Source organism: Carcharhinus amblyrhynchos, chromosome 21 (assembly GCF_965287045.1).
Source record: "Carcharhinus amblyrhynchos chromosome 21, sCarAmb.v2.hapA, whole genome shotgun sequence".
Taxonomy (NCBI): domain Eukaryota; kingdom Metazoa; phylum Chordata; class Chondrichthyes; order Carcharhiniformes; family Carcharhinidae; genus Carcharhinus; species Carcharhinus amblyrhynchos.
Window position 1 is genome coordinate 5,661,512 of NC_137344.1, and position 22,183 is coordinate 5,683,694.

Below are 22,183 nucleotides of genomic sequence, written 5' to 3' on the forward strand. Positions count from 1 at the left end.
AAGCACTGATCCAAAAGGCGGTCCTGAGCACCTTGTAGAAGCCCTCACCTCCTCTGATTACTTTGAAACAAACCCAGATAATGAATATCATCCCATTATCATAGCCCAGTTATCCATGCATTTTTCCTCTAATTCGTTTACCTATTTCTTCCTGAAACATATTCCTTATGTTTCTGCCATTTAAAATATATCCTTAATTGTATAACTGATCTTACTATATTACTGAACTCTAACCAAACAGATTCAGCCTTGCACTAGCTCCAAGATCACCCCTGTGAATGTCCACTATGTTAAGAATATTTGCGATAATTCTTGACTATAATTATAAACAAAAGTTAGCAAGGCAACATACTATAATAGAATTAATAATGGGTATTGAGGCAGATTTAGTTAGCAGCCTAATGGTGCATGGACATAGCATGAAAGAGCTCAAAGGGAGAAACGTCAAACCGTTACCAAGATTCTAGATTAAGCTAAGGCTGACTTCAATGTACCGAGAGAGATGACTATATTACTATATTCCTTACACACTGATGACTGTGTGGCCAAATTCCCCTCCAATTTGATTTTCAAGTTTGCTGCCAACACCACCATAGTGGGTTGGATCTCAAACAATGACGAGACAGAGTACAAGAATGAGATCTGGTGAACTGGTGTGGCAACAATAATCTCTCCCTCAATGTCAACAAAACAAAGGAGATTGTCATCGGCTTCAGGAAGCATAAAGGAGAACATGCCCTTGTCTTCATCAAGTTTTTAGGTGTTCAGGTCAAGGGGTCCCTCCATGCCAACACTACAGTTAAGAAAGCCAACCAATGCCTCTACTTTCTCAGAAGACTAAGGAAATTTGACATTTCAGCTACGACTCTCACCAACTTTTATAGATGCACCACAGAAAGCATTCTTTCTGGTTGTATCACTGCTTGGTATGTTTCCTACTCTGTCCAAGACTGCAAAGAACTACAAAAGGTCGTGAACGTAACCCAATCCATCATGCAAACCAGCCTCCCATCCACTGACTTTGTTAACACTTCCCACTGCCTTGGCAAAGCATAATTAAGGATCCCACGCACCCCGGACATTCTCTCCTCCACCTTCTTCCGCAAGCAAAAAGATACAAAAGTCTGAGGTCACGTGCCAACTGAGTCAAGAACAGTTTCTTCCCTGCTGCTGTCAGACTTTTGAATGGACTTACCCTGCACTAAGTTGATCTTTCTCTATACCCTAGCTGTGACTGTAACATTACATTCTGCACTATCTCATTTCCTTCTCTATGAACGGTATGTTTTGTCTGTATAGTGCATAAGAAATGATACTTCTCATTGTATGTTAATATATGTGACAATAATAAATCAAATCAAAATTCTCCAAAGTAAATTGTGCAAATATATTAATGGGTCAAATGGCAGAAGATCAATTTGATGTGCTTATAAAAAAATTTGATGTGTCAGAGAACCAGTTTATACTCCTATAAGGGGCAAGAGCTCCACTTGCCAAAGAAAACAGCCATAGACAGCTAAAGAAATAAGGAACAGCATACAACAAAGAAATGCAAAAGATAGTACTGATCTTGGCAATTGGGAGAGATATGTAAACTAAATGGGCTGGCAAAAGGTGAAAAAGAGATACTAAGATCTGAAAAAATAACTTGAAAAGAAACTTGCGAAGTTATTAAAAACAACACCAAATAATTTTACAATTATATTAGGAAAGAGAGGGCAGTCTGACTCCTGGGAAGCTGATCATGATGATATTTTAATGAAAATAGGCAAATTACTAATGTTTGTAGAATTACTTTGCATCAGTATGAGGAAGAGGTTAGCCCACAGGAAACTCTAAAGAAACTAATATTGAATTGGGCTGGGGTCTTATCAAAATTAATGCAAGCAAAGTACAATTATGAAGAAAATAATGGCACTAATGGCAGTCCAAAGATGTGTAAGTTAAATGGATTGGCCATGCTGACTTAAGTTGCCCTTTGGTGTCCAAAGATGTGTAGATTAGCCATGGTAAGTGATAAATGGGGTTATGGGGATAGGACAGGGTGTGGACCTGGTTTAAACATAAGAACATAAGAAATAGGAGCAGGAGTAGGCCATCTAGCCCTTCAAGCCTGTCCCGCCATTCAATAAGATCATGGCTGATCTGTCGTGGCTCAGTTCCACATTCCCGCCCTCTCCCCATAACCCTTAATCCCCTCGCTTATCAAAAACCCATCAACCCGCGTCTTAAAAATATTTAGCGAGGTAGCCTCCACCACTTCAACGGGCAGAGAATTCCAGAGATTCACCGCCCTTTGAGTGAAGAAGTTCCTCCTCAACTCCGTTCTAAACCGCACCCCCCCCCTTTATCTTGAGGCTGTGCCCCCTAGTCCTACTGTCCTTTCTGAGCGGGAAGAGTCTCTCCACCTCTATCCTATCCATCCCATTCATCATCTTATATGTCTCAATGAGATCTCCCCTCATTCTTCTAAACTCTAACGAGTACAAGCGTAATTTATTCAGCCTCTCCTCATAGCTCAACCCCCTCAACTCCGGTATCAGCCTAGTAAACCTCCTCTGCACTCCCTCCAAGGCCAAAATATCCTTGCGTAAGTACGGCGCCCAAAACTGCACACAGTACTCCAGCTGCGGCCTCACCAATGCCCTATACAGCTGCAGCAAGACCTCCCTACTTTTATATTCAATCCCCCTCGCTATGAAGGCCAGCATCCCATTAGCCTTCCTGACCACCTGCTGCACCTGCAAGCTGGGTTTTTGCGACTCATGCACAAGGACCCCGAGGTCCCTCTGCACCGTCGCCCGCTGCAGTTTTTTGCCACGTAAGTAATAATCCTTCCTACCATTATTCCTACCAAAGTGGACCACCTCACACTTGCCAACATTAAATTCCATTTGCCATTTCCTGGCCCATTCTCCCAGCCTATCTAGATCTTTCTGTAGACTCTCCACACCCTCTGCGCAATTTGCCGTTCCATCAATCTTGGTGTCATCAGCAAATTTCGACACCCTGCACTCGGTTCCCTCCTCCAGATCATCTATATAAATGGTAAATAGCTGAGGCCCCAGCACCGACCCCTGGGGCACTCCACTAGTCACCATCCGCCAATCCGAATAGCACCCGTTGACCCCCACTCTCTGCCTCCTATTTGACAACCAATCCTCTATCCACGCTAACACCCTACCCCCAACTCCATGTCCCCTGACCTTCTGCAATAACCTCTTGTGAGGAATCTTGTCAAACGCCTTCTGAAAATCAAGAAAGACCACATCCACCGGCTCTCCTCTATCCACTGCCCTAGACACAACCTCATAGAACTCCAGTAAATTTGTCAGACACGACTTCCCTTTAACGAAAGATGCTCTTTAAGGATGCTCTTCAGGAGAGTTGATGCAGACTCGATGGGCTGAAGGTCCTCTTTCCACACTGTATGGATTCTATGATTCTAAAGACTGACAAATCACCAGCAGCAAATGGTTCTTATCCCTAGGTTTTAAAGGAAGTAAGTGAGAACATTACTGGTGTCTGAACTATCATCCTCCAAGTTCTCTCCCTATGGAAACTGCTTCTTTAGATTGGAAAACTGTGCCTCTCCATTTGCTATTAATGAAAGGTGAGAGAGGGAAGCCAGGGGAAGTCACAGACCAGCCAATTCAACATCAGTTGTTGAGAAATTACTACAAACTATTTATAATTGTGATAGGCCGTTTGCGATGGGGGATGGGGAAACCAATCACAGGGGTAATGGTCCCTGTAAGAGCTAGGTTTCTTGAGAACCGGATTTCTGGTAAATGGCCACCAGCTTCCAATAAATGATCATGTGACTAGGTTGCTTGGGAGATAAACAACAGAGGGCAAAAAGTCAATATGAATTAATTATGGGAGTGGTTGGTCCTCTGTTCAATTTTAAAGTTTAGAATAAGCTGGAATGAAAGAATTTGGTTGAAATTCTTGGTATTGGCTAAAAATAGTGAACACTCTTGTTAACTAAAGACTCTAAAGTGAATTTAACTCCTGGCATAGCCAAGTTGATAAGAAGGGTGGAGTTTCAAATATAGGAATCCATAATTAAAGAATATTAGATCAGTAAAGTTCTGACAGAAGTGGTTATGCTTCAGGCATGAGAGATGCCTATGTTGAACAGGAAGTTTGAAACTGTAGGATAGTTGAAGGAAATTTGAAAGGAAAAGCTTGCTAGAAGTAAGCAGAAGGCCGAAGAAACCTCAACTCTTACGCAAACCTTTGAAGCAGTATTCAGACCCCTTGGTTCAGCTTCCAGTTTTTGGTAAGTATTTGACTTGAGATCTTGGGTATAATACTAATAGGTGTGAAAGGAAAGTGAATGTAAGAAGTTCCATTTAGATTATAAGGAATTAATTTCATTCTACATTTGATACCTTTAACATAACTGATTATGTAAACAGAGCATTGTTATTAGGATTTATATTCTTTGATTTTGGTGTAATAATTTTCTTTTTAAAACCATGAACTTTGTGGTTTCATTCATCTGGTAAACACCTGCATTTTCAGATTCTAATTATGTGACTCTCTCCACCAAGATCATAATGTGACTAAGGATAGGGTGACCAAAGATCCTGAAAATTTCCAGTTGACCAGAGAGAACCAGCATGGATTCACAATGGGTATGTCACCCCTGATGAAACTGATTGGAATTTTCCGGTGAGCTGACTGAACTGGTGGACATGTCTACAGATGTTATTTATATGGAATTCCAGAAGGCGCTTCATTAAGTGACTCATAAGAGATGTTAGTTAATGTTGAAGTTGATAGAATCAAAGGCAAATTACCATCTGGTTCAGAAATCAGCTGAATGGCAGGAAGCATCGGTCAGGTATTGTCATTGACAGGATGTGACTGGTTGTGCCCCACAAGGTTTTCAAACATTCAACATATTTATTAAAGACTTGGGTCCTGCAATATAAAGCCACATTGCCAAATCTGTTGAACTAAGAATAGGCAAACATTATAAGCCAGCTAGATGAAAGCACAACAGTATAATGTGGCATCAATAGATCATGAGCAAAATTGTTCCAGATGGATTTTAATATAAGCAAATACAAGGTCATCCCACTTTGGACCTAAAAGGGATAGATTGGACTACATCCTATGTAGTGAAAAGTTAGAAACAGTAGAAGTTGGAGATCCAAGTATGTGATCATTAAAACATCATAATCAAGTACAGAAAATATTCAAAAGTCTAGTGGAATACGGGCCTTTATATCTAGAGGAATAGAATGCAAGGGAGTAGATGTCATGCTACAGCTATACAAAGCCCAAGTTAGATCACATCTGGAGTACAGCAAGCAGTTCTAGGAACCGTACTTTTGGAAGGATACATCTTGGAGATGTGTAGCGTAGAGTTATCAGAATAATACCTGGACTCTAAAGGTTAAACTGTGAGGATAGATGAACCAAACTAGGATTACAGTCCCTGGAATTCAGATGGTTAAGCAATCATTTGATTACGTTTTCAGAATATTAAGGGAAACAGATACAGTAGATAGAGGAACTATTTCCACTGATTGAGAAGTTCAGTGGGGCAACACGGTGGCACAATGATTCGCACTGCTGCCTCACAGTGACAGGGACCTGGGTTTGATTTTCAGCTTGGGTCACTGTGCAGAGTTTGCACATTCTCCCCATCTCTCCAAGGATTTCCTCCGGGTGCTTCTGTTTCCTCCCACAGTCCGAAAAATGTGCTGGTCAGGTGCATTGGCCATGCTAAATTCTCCGTCAGTGTATCCGAACAGGCGCCAGAGTGTGGCGACTAGGGGCTTTTCATAGCAACTTTATGACAATGTTGATGTAAGCTTACTTGTGAGTAATAAATAAACTTTAACTTTTAGGACTTGGGGGCATAATCTAAAAATTACAGCCAAACTTTCAGGAGTGAAATTAGGAAACACATTTAAACACAAGAAGTTAGAACGCATTTTCACAAATGGTAATTGACGCTAGATCAGTTGTTAATTGTTAATCTAGGATTGATAAGATTTTTTTATTAACTAAAGATGCTATGAGATATGGACAAAGGTGAGGTGAGCATATGGAGTTGATCAGTTATGATCTAAATTGAATGGTACAACAGGCTCAAGGGGCAAAATTACCTCCACCCTTCCCTCTGCTCACATCAATTCTCTTGCACCTTGTTTTCTCATGAACTATTCCAACAAAGTGACAGCTTCAAAATTAATTAATTGACTGTGAGAGATGCTATGTAGATGAACATTCTTTCTTTATCTGACATAAGAAGCGGATGAAAGTGCACAAGCCACAAGAAAATGTTTGCTCACAACCACAAAACTGAAATGTTACTTGCAAAATGTTGTATTTGTGAATGTCCTTCCCTGAGAAGCCAGAAACATGGGATTTCCCAGAGAAATCGCTCTATTTCTGAAGAAGCTCAGCTGTGGAGCAGATGATAACTGCAGATTTCATCAGCGTCACAATCTGCACATGACAATTCCCAGAATGCAGCTTCAGTGGCTTATCTTCCAAGACTAATGAACACCACAATTTGAACACTTAACAACCGAGCACTTTCTTTTGATCGACAGGAAAACAGGATATTAAAGATGAGGTCACAGCTTGCTATGTTTATTTCCCCTGGTCCTCCTCACACAGAGTGATGGTAAAGTGCTGACAACACACAGTCCAGAAGGCACTCCTGCGACCCCAAAGGTAACTAGGGACTTGGTGTTTTCTAATATAAATGTGTAAAGCATTGTATGAACTTCAAATGAGGTAATTGCTGGGCAAAATATTGTAAATAATGATATGTGGGATTAGTTGTATAAACAGAATGTTCTGGGAGATCAATCACAGTTTCAGCTATTATTCCAGAGAGACCGCCCTCTCATTCACTTGCTCTGGTGTTACTCCAACGTTGAGTCCCTGAACCCACCCCCGGCATTCTCTCAAAACCTACCAGTTATTGAAAATATGATCCTCCGCCTACATCCACCCAGCATGCACAATGCCTCTCAGAGAGAAGAATCTTGCAGCCACATTGGGCTGGATTTGACAGAATGCTGCGGATCTGCCATTTTGGCTGAAAAGATGGGGAGGGGGTGTGATGTGGGAGCTCGCCCTTGATTCCCATAGTTTCCCTGCCATCATTTAACATGGGAGCAGCTCACGTCCATCTAAAGAGGAAGTCCCACCTTATTCAGCAGTTGACTGATTGGACGACTGACAACTCTGCAGTCTCGGTAGCACCAGCCAGAAGCGGTGATCCCTGCTAAGGCTACTGTTAGTCCCACTCTGGTTTCTCTTGATCCTATAAATATTTTAGTGTCACAAGAGCCCAGTCCGGATCAGTGCAGGGAGTCAATAAGCTAGGAGAGGATTAAATGGAGTTTTGAGCTTAGGAAGGGAAATGACCTTTGCTGGGGATGAGGAGAAGTGTCTCCACTTGATTCAGGGAGCCTGCAAAGGCACATCAGCTCTGCAGCTAAAAATGTCTGGTTTCTCCCTTAGTGTGGGCCTCCCACTGCTGGGAGTAAAATACTGGCAGGGGGCAGGATAAGGCCCTTAAGTGGCGATTAAATTAGCTGCTTAAGAGTTTCAATATGCCCAAGAGTGGTCAGGCCCACTTGACACTTTTCCCAACCCCCATAAAAGTCCAGTAAGAAGTCTCACAACACCAGATTAAAGTCCAACAGGTTTATTTGGTAGCATGAGCTTTCAAAGCACTGCTCCTTCATCAGGTGACTACTAAACGTCAGCAGCACTCTGAAAGCTTGTGCTACCAAATACACCTGTTGGACTTTAACCTGGTGTTGTGAGACTCCTTACTGTGCCTACCCCGGTCCAATGCCTGCATCTCCACATCACAAAATTTCAGGTTGGGGCAGGCAGCGGGAAGGCACCCGCTGGATTTTACATGCCCCTTCAAACATGCAGAAGTATAAGATACAGCCCATAATTCTAAGCAGCCTTGTTACAGGTACAAATTTATATAATTAAGGTGGGCATCGTCTATCTGCAATGCATAAAGACAAAATGTGTTCACTTTGAAGGAACTGTTCAGAAAGAAACTCTGCTGGAGCACATTTCACACAAACTTTATCCAAGTCTTTTGATATGGTTAGAATATGGAGTAGTTGGATAGCATGGAATCATTTATTCCGGAGAAAGCAATAGAAGGATGTGTGAGAGAACTGGATGTAGAGGAGTAAGCAAAGGCTCATGTGGTGCATTTACAACTGCCACTTTCTGTGCTGTGATGTACACACCATGTAGTTCATTGTCTCCCAACTTCGGAATCATCCCTTACAATAGCATAACATCGGCGTCGCTGTAAGTAGCCTGACATTTACTAGTAAATGGAAAAATGTGGAGTCCATCACAATTCTGAGATTTTGCTTTGTTACAGATACAAATCCATCTTAAATAGAGAAAGACAGCCATTCTGACTGGTCTTTCTGTCCTTGAAGAGCATGAAATTTACAATCCGTCTAATGAAAGAAGGCCTTTGCTAACCTCAGAATGTGCTTATCATGTAGTTTTTCCTTATAGAACACAGTTCAACTTGATGATGGCGATGCACAACATATTGCATATCAGACGGGATGATAAACTTGTCCTTTTAAAAGGATACATCATGTTGATATCCTGTCCCAACGCATAAGCAATTTTAGGAAAGATGGAATTGCCCTACGTTCACCTGTATCTGGCTTGCTACCACCCCAATCGCGGAGTGCGCCAAACTATTCTACAAACATTGACAGCTCTGGTGTCAATGTGCCCTTTTTGTGAATGCTATGCAGCATCACCATATCAATCAAAAGTATATGATGTTTCCCTTTTACAAACAAAACATTTTATTTTGTTATTAAGCTATTGCATGGCCTCAATTTTAAGTCTGATTGCTTTTTGAAATAATCTCGGGTACAAAAATAGCAGCATAACTACTTTAAATGCTCCACCATTAGTGGCCATACCTTCAGGTGCCTAGACCTGAAGATCTCAAATTCGTTCCCTAAACCTCCACTTCTCTATTGCTCTTTCTCCCTTTAAGATAATCCTTAAAATCTACCTCTTGACCAAGCTTTGCCTGTCTGCCCTAATGGGGCCTTAGGTAGGTCATTGTCAAATTTTGCTTTATAATGCGCTTTTATTACATTCTAGAATAATATAAGTTGTCACAACCATGAGCAATGCCACAACTGATGCACCAGCTTTATGACTGTATTAAACATGCTGGAACAACTCAGAGTTGTAATTTTGTCATACAATTGTTCAAGAAATGCAGCAACTTGAAAGAACCGGATTATGAATCAGGGACTTTACATGCAGTTGATAAAAACAAATCTGGATATTAAGACCCTGTGTAGCAAATGAGCTTGTTAAAAGAGACAGTTACACCTTAAATGGGATTGTTGACAGTAGAATTATAAGATTCTGCAGCCAACATCTGTCCAATTAGCCAAAATAATTATAAAAACATCAAGCCAGGAGGCAGTATTTGGAATCTGGATAAAGGGGGAATGACGCGCTCCCCATACAGGATATCCTTTTAAAAGGACAAGTTTATCATCCCATCTGACATGCAATATGTTGTGTATCACCATCATCAGGTTCAACCGTGTTCTGTAAGGAAAAACTTCATGGCAGTAAATAAGCACATCCTGAGGTTAGCAAAGGTCTTCTTTCATTAGACAGATTGTAAATCTCATGCTCTTCAGGGACAGAAAGACCAGTCAGAATGGCTACCTTTCTCTATTTAAGATGGATTTGTATCTGTAACAAAGCGAAATCTCAGAATTGTGATGGACTCCACATTTTTCTGTTTATTAGTAAATGTCAGCATAATGGCATTCCTAAGACAGTGCTGAATAAGTCTAATTACTGTTAAATCCATGTCTTTAGCTTATTGAAACAAAGGATCATTAAAAGTTATAGAATCCAGAACGCTACAACACAGGAGCCTATTTGACCCAATGAGTCCACGTCACAGATGAATGAAGAGTTTTTAAAAATCAACTTCAAATATTAGTGGACATAGAGGAGTCAGCTTCCTCCTTCTAGCTCTGTGGGTTGGCCTTGACTCTGTCTTGGCGTTATCTGTGACTGGATAGAAAAGTTCAAAATTGGATTCAGCAAGTTGTCAGGTCCAGCGCTCCTCATTTGGATCATTACTACTTTACCAGCAACAATTCCTCTCACCTTCGCAGTAAATTTGCACTGTGTGCCCTTTGCAACCCGAATCTTTTCATTTTTCTTCCAGACTGTATAAAACACCTTGGGGCTTCCGGCTATTGCTTTGCAGATACAGCTTATCAGTTGTGGTTTTAGGACCTTTGCACATAATCATCTCAACGTGTGTGTGCATGCATGTGTGTGTTAACTTTGTAGTTGTGTTCCCGGAATGAATTTGAAATATTAAATGAATCAGGTTTTCCCTGTACAGCCAATGTAAAGCTGTAGCTCGGTTCTGCAGAACCCTTGTTGTCAGAAAAAGTTGAAATGCTGTAGATTCTGAAGTTGAAATTCCACTGGGTTGAAATACTGAATATCGCAACATTCCTATTTTTGTAAACGAAACTACTTGTAAAATAAAATGTGAAATTACCAAATAAATATGCTAATTCTACTTGCCCCCAATCCACCTACTCCCCAAATCTCCTATTTGCCCATTCTCCTTCTGCTCCTTTCCACTCCCTAGAAGATGGGAAGGAAGGCAAGTGGGAGAAGGAGGTGGGGGGGGAGGAATACAGCTGATATTGAGGGGGTGCACGGAGATGGGGATTGAGCGGGAGAAAGGGAAAAGCGGGAAACCAAGTTAAGCAGGAGGTGAGTATGAGGGGGAGATTGGGGGAGATGAGCGGGAGATGGGCGAGTGAGTGGGAGATGGGGGGGTTGAGTGGGAGACTGGGGGGTGAGCGGGAGACTGGAGGGTGAGCTGGAGACTGGGAGGTGAGCGGGAGACGGGGGAGTGAGCGGGAGATGGGGAGGTGTGTGGGAGCCGGGGGGGGGGTTGAGCCGGAGACAGGGGTGAGCGGGAGACAGGGGTGAACGGGAGATGGGGGGGTGAGCAAGAGACAGGGGATTTTAGCAGGAGATGGGGGTGAGCAGGAGACGTGGGGGAGGGTGAGCGGGAGACACGGAGGGTTGAGCGGGAGGTGGGGGGTGCTGAGCGGGAGATGGGAGGCAGTGAGTGAGAGATGGGGATGAGTGAGAGATGGGGATGAGTGGGGAGGTGAGCGGGAGATGGGGAGAGAGCTGGAAGATGTGGGAACGGAGAGACAGTGAGTGGCTAGATCAGGGAGTGGGAGAAGGAGTGAGCAAAAATGGAAATCACAACATTGTGTTGTCCATACTGACCGCATCATATCTACAATGTCAAAGCTGAACAACTTAAAACAGGGATGTATTGTATATGCAGAGCACTATCATCAAAATGCTGCATTACTTGATCAGGAATCAGACAATAAAGATTTTAGCACGTGATGTTGTCATGGCAACAAGCTGCTGCTACCACAGTAACAAATTTGCTGGTTTCATTATGACGAGTTGCAGCTCAGAGAGCCCAGTTACAAACAGGTCCTACTCTGCTGTCAACCTAAAAAAATGTCAGCATTGAGAAAAAGACAGTTGCGTTTATATCACACTTTTAACAACCTCAGGATGCCCTAAAGCGCTTTACAATCAATTAAGTACTACTGAGATTTCATCGCTGTTGTAAGGCAGAGGAAATGGTACAGCTAATTTGCACACAGCAAGTTACCACAAACAGCAACGTTATAATATAGTGACCAGATAATCTGTCCTGGGAAGAAAGAGACAGGACCAGGTCATTCAATCCCTCAATCAACATTCAGATCACGGCTGATCTGCATCCTAACTCCATTCACCTGCTTCAGCTCTATATCTTGCCGAACAAAAAAAATCAGATTCAAAACGATTAACTGAGCATTTTTTAGGAGAGAATTGCACACTTTTACCACTCACTGCATGAGAAGTATTTCCTAACTTCTCTCCTGAGCGACCTGGCGGGTTTAGATTTTCAGATCACATTGTCTTGTCCTGCAATTTCCCGACCAGCAGGAAAGGTTTCTCTCCTTTGGAGACGATCAGTGGTTGGTACAAATGTTATTTTCCATACATCAGCTCAAGCCTGAATGTTGTCCAATGTGGCTGTATTCAAGTTTGGGCTGCTTCAGTCTGTAAGGAGTTGCAAATTACACTGCAATCATCGACCAACTTCTGACTTAAAGTTGGAGAGAAGGTCAAAGCAGCTGAAGATGGTCGCCTATAAGACACTATCCTTAGGAACGCCTGCAGTGTTGTCCTGGGGCTGAGTTGATTGGCCTCTAATAAACACAACCATCTTCCTTTGTGAGCAGAGAGTTTCCCCACTCAGTGTCCATTGAATTCAATTCTGCAAGAGTTCCTTCATGCCACACTCAGTCAAATAGTGCCATGATGCCAAGGACAATCATTCTCATCTGGCTTTGTAAATTCAGCTCTTTTGTCCATGTTTGAACCAAGGCTGTAATGAGGTCAGGAGCTGAATTATGCTGGTGGAATTGAGGATTGGTGAGCAGGTTATTGCTGAGCTATTTGTGTGCACATTGCATACATTCAGCTGCAGAGACACTGTGGAGGGCATCTCACCATTCTTCCAATAATTCCAGACTTCAGATAGTACGATGTTGAGATGTCATCAATCACTTACAACATGAAACACCAGAAGTTTAGATTACTTTCCCAGACTAACTAGGAATAAGAGCAGAAGAAGGATGATTTTCAAATATTTTGTCTTTCAACAATGAATATTTTAGTAATCTGCTTCATGAGAGGGGTAAAAAGCCTGCAACAAGTACCTTGTGCGCAGTGTTACCTAACCACCACTCACTAAATGCCTGCCTCCACTATCTAAAGTGTCCATACAATTACTCAAATGATTAAAATCTTAATTTTAAAACTGGGTAGGTTGAATATGTTATCAGGTAATACAGTCCTTAGAGCACATGGACTTCTGCAGTCTGCTTCTTTGACCATTCCCTCAGCAATGCAGAACACATAAAATCTGCACCCCTGACAACATATAACACCAGGCTCCTAAACATAGCACTGAAATGTCAGACACTGGTGAGATCAATTACAAAAATGGAAAAATATGGGACTTTTCTGACACTCATTCGCCTTCCTGAAGTCACTGGTTCCACAAAGAAGTGACTAATACAACACATCTTCTTTGAGAGAGCAAGGAAAGTCAAGAAAAGATCCAAAATCTTTATCTGCAGAAGCCCCAGAGATGCATCGCAAACTGTTTCATCTCTTATGTAAATATTAATGGTTTAGGTAACCGCTGAGTTCATTTTACATTGAACAGCGTATGTATTTTCAAAAATATTTTGGGGGGGTGGGGAGTGGCGGGGGCGGGCGGGGTGCTTCCACTCCCATTTTTGTGGGGCAGGATCAGCAGCAGGGGTAGCCAATCTTGTGGGAATCCCAAAGCATGTTTTGCACTGGTAGGATTTCCAGTTGTCACTGTCCCGCTCTCGCCATTGACATTATGGGTATCCCAGCATTAAATGCCGGGATCCCCACTGAATATATTGAAGTATCATTACTAGGCCTTTACATCTGATAGCCTTCATATTAGGGGAATCGGGACCAACTCTTCCCTTTATTTCCCCCAATGAGTGCATAAAAAGATGATGGAGGAAGCCGTCCTTGGGGTTGGAAGCTTTCCTATCAGCTGTGCCATTCTGCAGGAAAATGAGACCATTCTGCCCTTTGTATCGACATCACTTATACAATTCTGGCATCTGATAGAGAAAATCTAATTTAAGAAAAATAAGTACAATTACCCAAAACAATCAAAGGGTGCTGTGTAATTAAAAGAATGTAAAAAAAGATTTCCTAAAGATCAAAGAGTTTGAATCGTGGGCAGGTTAAGATGATGACGTCAGCATGCAGAAAACTACAGGTATGTGCTTATCTCCAATTATCTGAAGTTAAAGCCAGCAAACTCCCCACTATAGACCACCCCTGTTAGATAGCTCACACAGTGCCTTTTTGCAAATTCTCTCTTCCAATGGCTGGTTTTTAACCAACAAAATAACTAATGATCTACAGCAGTTCATCAGAGTTATTTATTTCAAATATCCACAAGAATATATCTTTCTGTTTGTTGAAAAGACTGCAGTGAGCATTGAAAAGACTGTGAGCCCAATGATTTAAGACATAGAATCATTGAATCTACAGTGCAGAAGGAGGCCATTTGGCCCATTGAGCCTGCACCAACAACAATGTCCCCAGGTCCTATCCCCGTAACCCCACATTTATACAGTCCTAATTCCTCTGACACTAAGGGGCAATTTAGCATGGCCAATCAACCTAACTGCACATCTTTGGATGGACATTGTTAGCTACAGCTCAGTGAGCAGTACTTTCAATTCTGAGTGAGAAAGTGTGAGTTCACATCCCATTCCAGATACTTAAGCACAAAGATTTACCCTCACACTCCAGTGTAGTTCTGGGGGAGCGCTGCACCTTTGGGAGTTTCAGCTTTGAGATGAGAATGTTAACTGAGGTCTTTCTCACGTGAACATAAGTGATCACATAGCACTATTCTGAAGGAAGGTGGTGAAGTTATTACTTGTGTCCTGGTCAATATCTAGCTTTCATCATTTAATGACTGACATCATTAAAAAGTATGATGATCTGGTCATTGTCACATTGCCATTTCTGGGAGTGCACATACTGGTTCCAGATTTCCTGCATTTTACCTGCAACAGCAATTCAAAATATTTTGGGATGTCCTAAATAAATACCTCATCAGCTGTAAAAAGATCTTTTGTTGCTTTATAGTACTGTAGTTAATGGCCACCCGCTTACCTGAGTAATGCATATTAAATACTGAACTTGAAACTTTTTACATCCATCTGGGGAAGCAGACTGGGACTTGGTTACATGCCTTGCCTGAAAGACAGCAAGTCCGACAGTGCAACACTCCCTCAGTATTGTGCTGGAGTTAACCAAGATTAGTGTGCTCAAGCGTTTAGAGAGGCAATTGAACTTGGAACATTCTGATTGAGGTTAGAGTGCTACGGACTGAGTCTTGGCTTGTAGCAGTAACTATCTGTAAAAGTTTCACATAACACAAAGCAAATCAGATGATAGAAATGTAATTCTGAGTTGTAAGAGTGATGGTGTAGCCAGAATAACCAAAGCAATTTCCCTGGGAATATATGGGTGCTGAGGTTTCTGGGCATGAAATACAAGACCATAAGGAACCCGTTCCCACCTCAGTCTGAAGAAACACTTTGATCACTTTACTCTAGTAACTGAAGGGCATTGACTTTATTTTAATAAAACCCGACTGGGTCCAGGTAGCTGTGTTAATGCTCCACTTTATTGCTTTTCTGTCATATTTCATTAGCGAGAGCGGAGACATCATGTAAGTTAAGGTTTAATTTAGACAATGTGCACAGATGTGGAATGCAGCAAGAGGGGTACAACTCCAGAGACACATACCAAAATAATCAGCAGCAGATGTCCTTGAAAGAATGCCTCATCCTGAGATACTTGCTGTAACACACAATGTTCGGTTTAACTGCTACAGCCATTCACCTTGCTCTTGGAAAACCTCATCTGGGGACCTGGCAACTGAGAAATCCTGGTCAGGAGTGGAGAGGAGGCTGTCAGCGTTAGAATCTAAAAGCCACAGATATGGTTTATTTCATCAGTTATTAGTTTAGATTCTGGAGGGAAAGTTTCCTTCAAGCAGCAACATTCTAAATGTGTTTGGGATTTTGCAAAGGTAAAACGTTCACCTGAGGTCTACATAACTTGAATGAGGAATCATCAAACACCTCTTTATAAAACCTCAGGAGTAAAAATGAAGATTAATGTTCATTTCTTTCTTGTGTATTTCTGTTTGGAATACCTTTGCTTAAGCAGCTAGACTATTATCATTGGGATGGTATTGGAGGAGTTAATGAAGCTGATATTGTGAGCTGAATTAACATACTCACGGTTAAAGACACAGGGCACAATTCTTCTAAAACATTTCTAAAAGCAGTGTGATTCCCGCTGGGTGGGTCAGCATGATCCAGATCACAATCCACCCACTTTTGGAGGCTGATGGACCTAAAGATGTCAGCCAGGTTGGTTTCTCGGAGATCAGGGCACCCATTCTAAAGGGTGCTCTGATTTCCAGACAACCCTGCAGCTCCCCGACTCCTTTATCCTTCTCACTGGCAGTGACCTTCCTCCAAGTGAGCTAAGGCCCCATTCTCCACTTCAAGCCCACCCAATAGTGCCAATCTGGTATTGCCATGGTGCCAGGGTCCGTGGCAGAGCATTGCCCATCCATGTCCCTGACCACTTGCAACGGTCTCCAGAGAGGGGGTAGAGAGGGGGACTGGTGGTGTTGAGATGGTGGCGCAGGCTCGTTGGGCCGAAGGGCCTGTTTCCCGGGCTGACTTTTGTTCTTCTGTTCTTTTGTTCTTTTGAGACCAGGAGAGCTTCATGTTGCGCTGGTGGGTGGCTGAATCCTGGGAATAGGGTGAATATGGCTAAAACTTGAAATTGTATTTAAATAGCGATTGAAATATGCTAATCTGGTTCGCACACTCGCAAGGCACAAACTAGACTGCATTATTGGCCAGGGGTAGGGAGAATCCCAAAAAAGGTTTTCCCCATTGCAAAGCACGTTATGGCCCCTCTTGCGCGATGTTCTGGTCATTGCGATTTGCACCTGCGTGCACGGAGAATCGCCCCCACTGTCTCAGAAGTAGTTTGGCGTTGGCAATCACACCTGGATGAACGTGGCTCGTTCACACTACAAGCGAAAGCTTTAGCTCTCCATACTGCCAATAGGGTGTTACAACTTCAAACTGGAGATTCGACAAACTGTACACTCCTAATGTAGTACCAAGGGAGAGTGGCTCTGCTGTAAATGCCTTCTTATAGCAGAGATACTAAATCAAAGCCCCATCTGCCCTCTCAGGCAGACAGCACCGGTTCTATATCATCATTTTAAAGAATGGAAATGGGACTCTGCCTCGAACAAACTTACTATAGCAGATTATCTGGTCAGTACACATTGCTGCCTGTGGGCACTTGCTTTGCACAAATTGACTGTCATGGTTCCTAATATTCTAACTGAGAACACTTCAGAAATACTGCGCAATGCATTTGTGGTTATGAAAGGTGCTATATAAATACAATGTTTTTTCCTCATTTACCTGTGTACTGCACACAATCTTTCTAGCCGTTAAGTTTGTTTAGAGAATTACAGGGCGTTGATGCATAAGTTTCTCATTTGCTCTGATGGTAGAGACTTGTTACTTGCTGCAGACACTGTATTATGCTATATAATTTCACAATGTCACTCAGATCAGCAGTGTTCATTGTGTCAGTAAAAGAAGTCAATATATTTCAAAATCGTATCACGTCTCAGAGTTGACCGTGGTACTTTATGGTGTACCCAACCCCATTCTGGCTGATACACAAATCCTACTTCTTTTTTCAGGACATAAAATACGACATGAAGGTACAACCTAGTCACAATTTAAATTACACGGAAATTGCTACATAGAAATATGTCCAATCAGTCCATGTTGATTTTATCCTCCACATTAGTAGACCTGATCCCGTGTACCCAGCCTGTTTCCATATTCCTGTGTTTCACTGTCCTTCAAGCACTATCTGACCTATAATTAAATGTTGACATTTGCATCAATGGCGACCATCAGTACAGGTGCTGTGTGAGAAAAGTTTCTCTTTCTCATTGTGCTAAATCTGATAGTTATTCTTATATTAATGTGCCCATGGTCATAGAGTCATTGAGGTTTACAGCATAGAAACAGGCCATTTGGCTCAACTTGTTCATGCCACCCTTTTTTTAAAAACCCCTAAGCAAGTTCCAATTGCCCGTATTTGGCCCATATCCCTCTATATCCATCTTACCCATGTAACTGTCTAAACGCCTTTTTGAAAGACAAAATTGTACCCGCATCTACTACTACCTCTGGCAGCTTGTTCCAGACACTCACCACCCTCTGTGTGAAAGAATTGCCCCTCTGGACCCTTTTGTCTCTCTCCCCTCTCATCTTAAACCAATGCCCTCTGGTTTTAGACTCCCCTACCTTTGGCAAAAGATATTGACTATCTAGCTGATCTGTGCCTCTCAGTATTTTATGGGCCTCTATAAGATCACCCCTCAGCCTTCTACACTCTAGAGGAAAATCCCAGTCTATCCAGCCTCTCCTTATAACTCAAATCATCAAGTCCCGGTAGCATGTTAGTAAATTCTTCTGCATTCTTTCCAGTTTAATAATACCCTTTCTATAATAGGGTGACCAGAACTGCACACAGTATTCCAACTTCAACAAGACATCCCAACTCCTGTATTCAATATTCTGAGCAATTTTTGACCAACCTCTCTCTTTAAATTCTTATCCCTTAATCTTTGCTCGTAATCTACAGGATTGTAACATGGTAAGTATTTTCTGATAGTTCATTACACCACATTTGTTCCTGTTCTCCCATTCCACTTAACCATGATCTCCTCAAAAGGTTTGTCAAACATAATCTTCTTTCCAAAAATCTGCGTCGGCTGCATCTAATTTTTTGCTGCTCGGATAGATATTTAATTGGAATTTTAATTAAAGATTTCAAAATCTTCCCTGCCATAGAGTTAAACTAGCTGGCCTATAATTACCTGAGTTAGCTATGTCTCCTTTTCTGAAAATGGGTATTACACTGAACATTCTCCTGTTCCATAGCAAACATCCACTCTCAAGGAAGCCTGAAAGGAAAGTTCTGAGGCCTATGCCATTTCTTCTCCCATTTCCTTTTGGGGCCTTTAATGTATCCCACCAGCTCACAGCACTTTGTTTTGCTTTAGCTTGCTAACTAACACTAGTACCTATCATTCCGCCCTCAACCAATTTAGGTTTACCTCCTCCCCAGTATCCTTCTCTTTTGTTCCCCTGATTGGTCGAAATCTCAAAGGAAGTCCTGACTGCAGGACTCCATTTGTTTGGCCCATTGTAAATTGTCATTGTGTCAGCATTACTGCCAGAAAGATTAACCTCTAATCAGTTACAGTTTGAAAAGGATTTAAGAATACATGCAGAAACTCCAAATTGTACTGCATAATGCAGGAAATCTCACTAAGGTGCTGCACCACAAAATGCAAATACTACTAATTTACAAATATCATTTGTGCTTTAAGGCTTCTAATGCAAACTACTCCAGTGAATAAACTGTAATGCATTGCCACTGGATGGTACTTTACATTGGAGCAGCACACAATAGAAAACATACATTCTTCATTTTAAAACATCATTGGGATAGAGATGCTTCCCAAGCTGGGACAAGTTTGACAGAAAGAAGGCAGAAATATGCCACCTGGCAACTGATTCATTGTAGCATTGTTGAAGGCTGGCACCAGGGTCTGGTCATCTATTGGGCATAATCGCTTTCAGATAACGGAAAAAACTTTTTCAATCCACTCTTTTATACCATGCAGTTTTTTTAAATACAATGCCTATTTAGCCAGTGATGTGATGTTCTTCTTGCCTTGGTCAGCTTTTCAAATACAATAAGAACATAAGAACATAAGAAATAGGAGCAGGAGTAGGCCATCTAGCCCTTCGAGCCTGCCCCGCCATTCAATAAGATCATGGCTGATCTGTCGTGGCTCAGTTCCACTTTCCCGCCCTCTCCCCATAACCCTTAATTCCCTCTCTTATCAAAAACCCATCAACCCGCGTCTTAAAAATATTTAGCGAGGCAGCCTCCACCACTTCAACGGGCAGAGAATTCCAGAGATTCACCACCCTTTGAGTGAAGAAGTTCCTCCTCAACTCCGTTCTAAACCGCCCCCCTTTTATCTTGAGGCTGTGCCCCCTAGTCCTACTGTCTTTTTTGAGCGGGAAGAGTCTCTCCACCTCTATCCTATCCATCCCATTCACCATCTTATACGTCTCAATGAGATCTCCCCTCATTCTTCTAAACTCCAACAAGTACAAGCCTAGTTTATTCAGCCTCTCCTCATAGCTCAACCCCCTCAACTCCGGTATCAGCCTAGTAAACCTCCTCTGCACTCCCTCCAAGGCCAAAATATCTTTGCGCAGGTGCGGCGCCCAAAACTGCACACAGTACTCCAGCTGCGGCCTCACCAATGCCCTATACAGCTGCAGCAAGACCTCCCTACTTTTATATTCAATCCCCCTCGCTATGAAGGCCAGCATCCCATTCACCTTCCTGACCACCTGCTGCACCTGCAAGCTGGGTTTTTGCGACTCATGCACAAGGACCCCGAGGTCCCTCTGCACCGTCGCCTGCTGCAGTTTTTCGCCACGTAAGTAATAGTCCTTCCTACCATTATTCCTACCAAAGTGGACCACCTCACACTTGCCAACATTAAATTCCATTTGCCATTTCCTGGCCCATTCGCCCAGCCTATCTAGATCTTTCTGCAGACTCTCCACACCCTCTGCGCAATTTGCCGTTCCCCCAATCTTGGTGTCATCAGCAAATTTCAACACCCTACACTCGGTTCCCTCCTCCAGATCATCTATATAAATGGTAAATAGCTGAGGCCCCAGCACCGACCCCTGGGGCACTCCACTAGTCACCATCTGCCAATCCGAATAGCACCCATTGACCCCCACTCTCTGCCTCCTATTTGACAACCAGTCCTCTATCCACGCTAACACCCTACCCCCAACTCCATGTCCCCTGACCTTCTGCAATAACCTCTTGTGAGGTACTTTGTCAAACGCCTTCTGAAAATCCAGAAAGACCACATCCACCGGCTCTCCTCTATCCACCGCTCTAGACACATCCTCATAGAACTCCAGTAAATTTGTCAGACACGACTTCCCTTTAATGAAACCGTGCTGCGTCTGCTCTATCAAGCAATTCCCTTCAAGATGCCTCGCAATTTCCTCCTTAATGACGGATTCTAACATTTTACCTACCACAGACGTTAAACTAACCGGCCTATAATTCCCCGCCTTTTGCCTGGCACCCTTCTTAAACAACGGCGTAACATTAGCCGTTTTCCAATCCTCCGGCACTTCCCCGGAATCCAGCGACGTCTGGAAAATAACCACCAAGGCATCCACTATCACCTCCGCCACTTCTTTCAGAACCCTCGGATGCATTTTAACTCCTGTTTGTATGTTTACAGTGTCTATAGAAGTAGGAGACCATCTAACACTTCAATCAGATTCACTTTGAAATAGTTTCGAATGGTTGAACTTTTCTCATGAGAAAAGATTCTCATTGCCTATTGATACATGACTTCAACCCATCAACAGCGAAGTGATTTATCCTGCCAGATAAATCACTCAACTCTAATAAAAATAAATCCTTGATACATTCACATGATATCTTCCATTGCAAGAAACTGAAGCCATGCCAGAGAGGTTCAAAATCTCAAGCTTTGGGAGAATAAAAATAGCAGCGGGTCGCGCCGCTTAGTGAACATGATAGACTTCTTAAGAAGCTTGGGTCAGCGTGCTCTTCATTGTTACTACATTGTATGTCAGTGTTAAACAATAGCATCATTGGCTATTTCAAACTGCAAAGAAAATTATGTCCTACTGTTCTGTTTGAATATTACTTGATGTGGCAAAGAAGATACCTCAGAATACAGTCATTAACATTGCATGCACTTGAAATTTAAAGTTTGATAATTGCAGAATTAATTACATCAGGCTCAACTTCTTAACTTTTTAAAATTAATAATCTATTTCAGCGAATTTCACAGATGGAGCATAAAAAGCCAGGCAATTTCAGAGACTTGTCAGTAGCATTTTTTCAATCCTCGGGAAAAGGGAGATAAGGAAAAATAATAAATCAACATGAACAACTTAAAATTTCTATCCTTCCCTTCTCATATTATTCAAAATCACTAGACCAAAATCAGAAATGGGCTCCTTTAACTGAGTGAAGTGTCCGCAAAACAAGTTATTCCTTACCGAGATTATGGTATTGTAAGAATTGAAAAAGTGACAACCTGCATGATCCAAAACACTAAAAAGCTCTGGAGTTCTCTCTCCTTCTTTCAGAGGCTCCATAAAACCTGATTCATTGGTCAAGTTTTTGGTCACCTGGCCTACCATATTTTCATGTTGTGGAGATGCTAACGTAGGACTGGGGTGGGCACAGTAAAAAGTCTCAC

General features: G+C 42.3%; 1 protein-coding gene across 2 annotated transcripts in view; it reads right to left on the reverse strand.

Annotated features, from left to right (window-relative positions):
* cep112 (centrosomal protein 112) overlaps window positions 1-22,183 on the reverse strand; it is a 468,252-nt gene that overhangs the window by 133,958 nt on the left and 312,111 nt on the right. The window lies entirely within an intron of this gene.